Consider the following 6038-nt stretch of genomic DNA (forward strand, 5'->3'; position numbering starts at 1 on the left):
CAGGGGTCTCAGGTTGAGGGAAGAGATGAGGATCTGACTCCATGTTTCAGAAGGCTGATTTATTATTTTATGATATATATTACATTAAAACTATACTAAAAGAATAGAAGAAAGGATTTCATCAGAAGGCTAGCTAAGAATAGAACAGCAAAGAATGATAACAAAGGTTTGTGGCTCTGCTCTCTGTCTGAGCCAGCTGACTGTGATTGGCCATTAATTAGAAACATCCAACATGGGCCAATCACAGATGCTCCTGTTACATTCCACAGCAGCAGATAATCAATGTTTACATTTTGTCCTGAGGCCTCTCAGCTTCTCAGGAGGAAAAATCCTAAGGAAAGGATTTTTCATAGAAGATATCTGCAGCAGTGAAGCTCAGCAGAGCAGAAATCACTGTGCTTTGAGCCCAGCCCCACAGCTCAGGGTCAGGATCCCACAGCCACCCTCGCCCTCTCTCTGTGCACTCTGAGCTCTGATGTGTCCTGGTGTCTGTTTTGGAATCACAGAGCCATTTAGGTTGGAAAAGGCCTTTAAGATCACCAAGACCAACCATTCCCCAGCACACCAAGGCTACCAGTGCCCCATGTCCCCAGGTGCCACATCTGCATGGCTTTTAAATCCCTGCAGGGATGGACACTCCAGCACTGTCCTGGGCAGCTCATCCCAGTGCCCAACAACACTTTCCTTGCATAATTTTTTCCTCATATCCCATCCAAACTTCCCTTAGTACAACTTGAGGCCCCCTTCCCTTCCCTTCCCTTCCCTTCCCTTCCCTTCCCTTCCCTTCCCTTCCCTTCCCTTCCCTTCCCTTCCCTTCCCTTTCCTTGAAATTTCCTTTCCTTTCCTTTCCTTGAAGTTTCCTTTCCTTTCCTTTCCTTTCCTTGAAATTTCCTTGAAATTTCCTTTCCTGAACTTTCCTTTTCTTTCCTTTCCTGTCCCTTGCTACCCAGGAGCAGACCCTGACCCCCACCTGGCCCCACTCTCCTGTCATGGATTTGTGGAGAGGGAGAAGATCCCTTCTTTGGGATTTGGTTTCTCTTTGATCCATTGAGCTCCACTCTGGTGCTACACAGTCAAGGAGGAAAAAAAAACTTAAAAGAATAAGTTCTTTTAGGTTCCTGCATTGTTTTGTGCAATGGTTCTTTTTTTGGGGCTGTGTTCTCCTGAGGATTGCACTGCTGGGGAAGGAGAGGTGCTAACAGGGTTTTCTACACCTCTCAGCAAACCCCAGCTAGCTGGCAGGAAGGCACTCTGTGTGACATCGTCCTCTGCACACGCGAGGAAGTGGCCTCTGCAGCCTCAGAAATATGCTCCAGACTTTTCCAGTGAAGCAGGAAACACAGATAAATTCTGTTCTTCTTCAAAATGTCACAAAATCACAGAAACAGCAAGGGTGGAGGAGACATTCACGGCCATCCAGTGAGCAAAAAGGAGAGAAAGGTGAGCATATGCCAACCATTTCTCCTGCAGGCTGCTTAACAGGAGAGTTTGGTGAGAAAGCAGTAAAAATACCATGAGAAGGAGAAGGTTTTATAGCTGTCACATATCAATATGATGGGGGGGAAAAGTGATCATTTTTCAAGGAGAATGGACAACCCAGAAGCAAATAATCTTACCAAAGGAAGAAGGTGCAGTTCTGCTTTCATCTTTTCATCAGTGCATTGATACTTTGATTTTATTCCCACAAATTCTCTGCAATATTTTCTCACTTTTCTCATAAAGGTGAAAGGAAGTTAACTGGGTAATTTTCTCAGGTTTAGCTGGGTGTGTGTTCCATTTCCATCTGTCAGAGCTGGGGCAGTTCTCTCTGTTCCTGGGGCAGTTTTTCCTTTCTCTCTCCCACAGCCAACCCTCCCTCCAGGAGATCTCTGCTGTCCATGGCCACTGAGCGTCCCTGCAGGGCTGATCCAATCCCAGCATCCCATGGGGAGATGCTCCGCCCAGGGGAGGAGCCAAGCATTCCTCCCTGGATCCAATCTGGGCCTGGCACAGCACAGCAGCCTTTGCCCCCTGCACTGCCAGAGGAGCAGCTTTCTGCTGCCCTGCACTGCCAGAGGGAGCCCAGGCCCATCTGCAGCAGCCCTGGAGCTGCAGAGGAAAACTCCCCCCTTGTGCAGGATCCCTGCTGCAGCAGAGCCACAGCTGGCACTGCAGGAGGGCTGAGCCCCCATGGGATGGGGCTGGGACACCGCCCTGACACACAGGGGGCAGGGCATGCTCTGACTCTGGCAGTGCTGTTTTGTATTACTGCATTTTTATTTTATTTTTATTTTCTTCTGTAATGAAGAACTGTCATTTCTACTCCCATATCTTTGCCTGAGAGCCCCTTAATTTCAAAATTATAATAATTTGGAAGGAGGGTGTTTACATTTTTCATTTCAAGGGAGTCTCCTGCCTTCCTTAGCAGACACCTGGCTTTTCAAACCAAGACACCAGCCTATGGTCAAAAATTTGGCTTGGATAAGCTGGTATCAAAACTCAGCTTCTCTTAAATCCAGTGACAGAGTTATTCCTCACAAATCAAACATCCTGACAGAGAAAGGTACACTGCCTCAAAGAAACTGTGGCCTCTAAAGCAGTCCCAGGTGTTCTCAGAGATTCATCCTTCATTCCTCCACAGTTCCTTCCTACTTTTACCCTTGGAGGTATTTAAAAGTGAAGATGTGACCCTTAAGGAAGATTTTTAGTGGTGGGGTTGGCAGTGTTAAGTTTATGGTTGGATTCAGGGATCTCAAGGGTCTTTTCCCACCTAAATGATCCCAAATTCTCAGTGACAGAAAGGCATCACCACGGTGCTCCACACCTAATTTGGACTCCTATGCCCTTGATTTGTGTCACCCAACTCTGCACTCCAGTAACCAGTGAGTTCCTTTCCCCTGAGCCAAATGGAGACAGAAACTCATTCAGATGAGTCTCAGCTGAGATTTGTTGCTCCCTCCCCATGCTTCTTGCTTGGCAGTGATGGGAACAACAAGCATCCTTCAGGATATCTGACATCAAACCTAAAACTCACAATCTGCTTCCTGAAGGAATGACTGTCTTGAGTTCTCAGCTTCCCAGATGATATGTCAAGCATATTTCCAGCCTCCCAAAGCTGCCAAAGGATGCAGACAGACAGACTTATCTCCTGACATTAAAGAGAGGACTCTAAGCAATTTTTATTACTGGGAAGGTGGATGAATGGATGTGGTGACTGGAAGAGAGGTCAGAAACCCTGACTGGGGGCTGGCACTGCCCTGGCAAAGCTCCTAAACAGTTTAATTTCTCTCCAGTGAATTTCATGAAGAGAAAATTTTCATTTTCATTTCAAAACTCCTGAACAGTTTAATTTCTCTCCAATGAATTTCAGAAAGAGAAAATTTTCTCCTTTCTTAGAAGAAAATCTCTCACACACTTTGTGGGCTCAGAAGTGCTCTCACCCATGGCCCAAGTTCCCTTCTGGACCTGCCATTCCAAACCCTTTATTAGCCACACAGTGCAGCACCTCACATTTATTTTCCCACAAAACAAACAATTGGCTAACTCTATCCACTCTGTTGCTTGCCATGGTACTCAAAATCATGTCTTTGACACTTCAGCAGCCTGTGAAACTTGACAATCAATCATCCCCAAGTGCCAACAGCCACATCCTATGACATATATGGATCTGTAGGAAGCATAGCTTGAAGCCTTTCTAATTTTAGCTTGTTTCAGGATACGAGAAGTTTCAAGCATCAATCATGCAAAGGAAAATGCTTTACATACCAAAGTGTCACCAAAAAAAACCCAAAAAAACAAAGTACAGCCTGCTGGTTTGTGTGTGACTGGGGTGCACTGGGAGGATTTTGCATCCATGGATTCCTGAAGCTTATGAAATGCTGTGTACTCTGTGCTAACCAGCTGCAGTTCCCTTCTCCCAGTAAAATATACATGCAGGCAGTATTCCTCCAAGTGCATTTAAGCCAATAGCTCACAAATTCGTCCTACTGATTTTCATTCAGCTGCAGTTTAGAAAAGATTGAATTCTTTGCACTGAATTACTGCGGAAAGTATTAAGCTTATGTAAGCAGAATTAACATTATGGCTAAAACCACTGAGCAGCAGCCGGCCCCAGTTTATCCTCGGCATACTCACAGCCCCCTTTTCTCCTGGCAGGAAGGATGGCCAGCCTGTGCTGATCCCAAGGAACATCCCAAATTTCAGTGCTGGCTGCAGGATCTTTGCTGTCCCGTTTGCTGTCTCACCCCAGCCACCAGCTGAAGACCAGGGCAGCGTGTCCCTCCCACGTGGGAGGCTCAGCATTCCTCACATTCCCTCCCAGCCTTCCCAGATTAGACCCTGTCCAGAAGATCACTGCTGTATTTCTGCCCCAACAAGAACAGGCAAAGTGTGGTGGGTTTTGTCTCAAACCCAAAGGCTGCAGCCCTGCCTGGTGTCCTGAGCGCTCTCAGGGGTTTTGTTCTGAGGGGAAAAGTGGAACTTGTGGTTCAGCGGGCACAGGGAGCTCAGGCAGCCTGGGAAGGCACATCACACATTGGATTTATCACATTTCCATCAAGGCACAGCACACATTGGATTTACCACATCTCCAGAGTGGTTAACAGTTCTGTGTTTATGTTGTCCACCATGCTCCCCAAAGTCCTTCTGCTCAAAACCTCTGCTGCAATGAATGGCTGCTGTCCTGGTTTGGCTGCTGGTGAGATGGGGAAAATTTCCCCCAGGAAGAGAAATTACCTGCAGGAATGTAAGAAATGCTAAAATCAGTGGCTCACCCAAGCTGGTACTCAGTCTTTGAAAATGGAAACAGGAAAAACTATTTAAGAATAGCAATATTTAAATCCTTTTGCTGCCAGTCACCAGCATCTGTGATTCCTTGGATTTGTGGTGTTGTGGACTGGACACATCCCAGGCTGTAGTATCCATTTATAACCCTGATTCTCCTGACATTGCCCAATCCCTTCAGGTTGACATTGTCAGCTTCCGTAACATCCTGTGATGACAAATTCCAACATTTCCTGACTCACTCCATAAAAACATTCTCTCTCTTTTCTCTTTCAAGCCCATCTATTAATTTAATTGTGTCTGCTAATTTTCATTATGGTGTTGCAGGATTTTCTGACTCACTCTTCTGCATTCATCTTTATGATTTTTTTGGTAGCTTCCTTGGTTTCCTCTCCAACTTGAAAAGTCTTTTCAGCCTCCTCATGGAGCAGCTGTTTCTTCCCCTCCAGCTGCTGTTCTCTCTGTATTTCTCACATCCCCAGGTCTTCCCTGAGACCAGACTGCACAGCCTGTTCAACACAGCCAGGCCTGTATGGCTGCAAAGCCGTGCCATCCTGCTGACAGAGCATTTCCTTGGGTCTTGGCCACTGCTGCACCTTGGGCTGATGATTTTGGAAGGAGCTGAAGCTGCTGCAGAGAGCCCAGAGGAGGCTCCAGGATGGGCAGAGGGATGGAGCAGCTCTGCTGGCAGGAAAGGCTGGCACAGCTGGCATTGCTCACCTGCACAGGAGAAGCTTTGGGCTGAGCTCAGGGCGGCCTTGCAGGGCCTGGAGGAGCCCCAGGAAAGCTGGAGAGGGACAATGGCCAGGGGATGCAGGGACAGCACACAGGGAATGGCTTCACACTGACAGAGAACAGGGTTAGATTAGGTATCAGGAGGAAATTTTTCCCTGTGAGAGTGCTGAGGCCCTGGCAGAGGTTGTCCAGAGAAGTTCTGGCTGCCCTTGGATCCCTGGAAATGTCCAAGGCCAGGTTGGATGTTGGGGCTTGGAGCAGCCTGGGACAGTGGCAGGTGTCCCTGCCCAGACTGGAATGAGATGATCTTTATGGTCCCGTTTCAATTCAGGCCATTTTATGATTCTATCATTTATGTAACTGCTAAAGTCAAATGTCCCTGGATCCCTGGAAATGTCCAAGGACAGGTTGGATGAACGTCTGAACAACCTCAGAGAGTGGAAACTGGATGATCTTTAAGGTCCCTTCCAACCCAAACCATTCCATGATTCTATGATTCCATGGCTTTGTACAGCTCACAACCTTAAGGATGGAGAAAACAT

The sequence above is a fragment of the Melozone crissalis genome, unplaced genomic scaffold, assembly GCF_028551555.1.
Source record: "Melozone crissalis strain CALT ecotype California unplaced genomic scaffold, PUWL_Pcris_2 ptg000075l_1, whole genome shotgun sequence".
Lineage (NCBI taxonomy): Eukaryota > Metazoa > Chordata > Aves > Passeriformes > Passerellidae > Melozone > Melozone crissalis.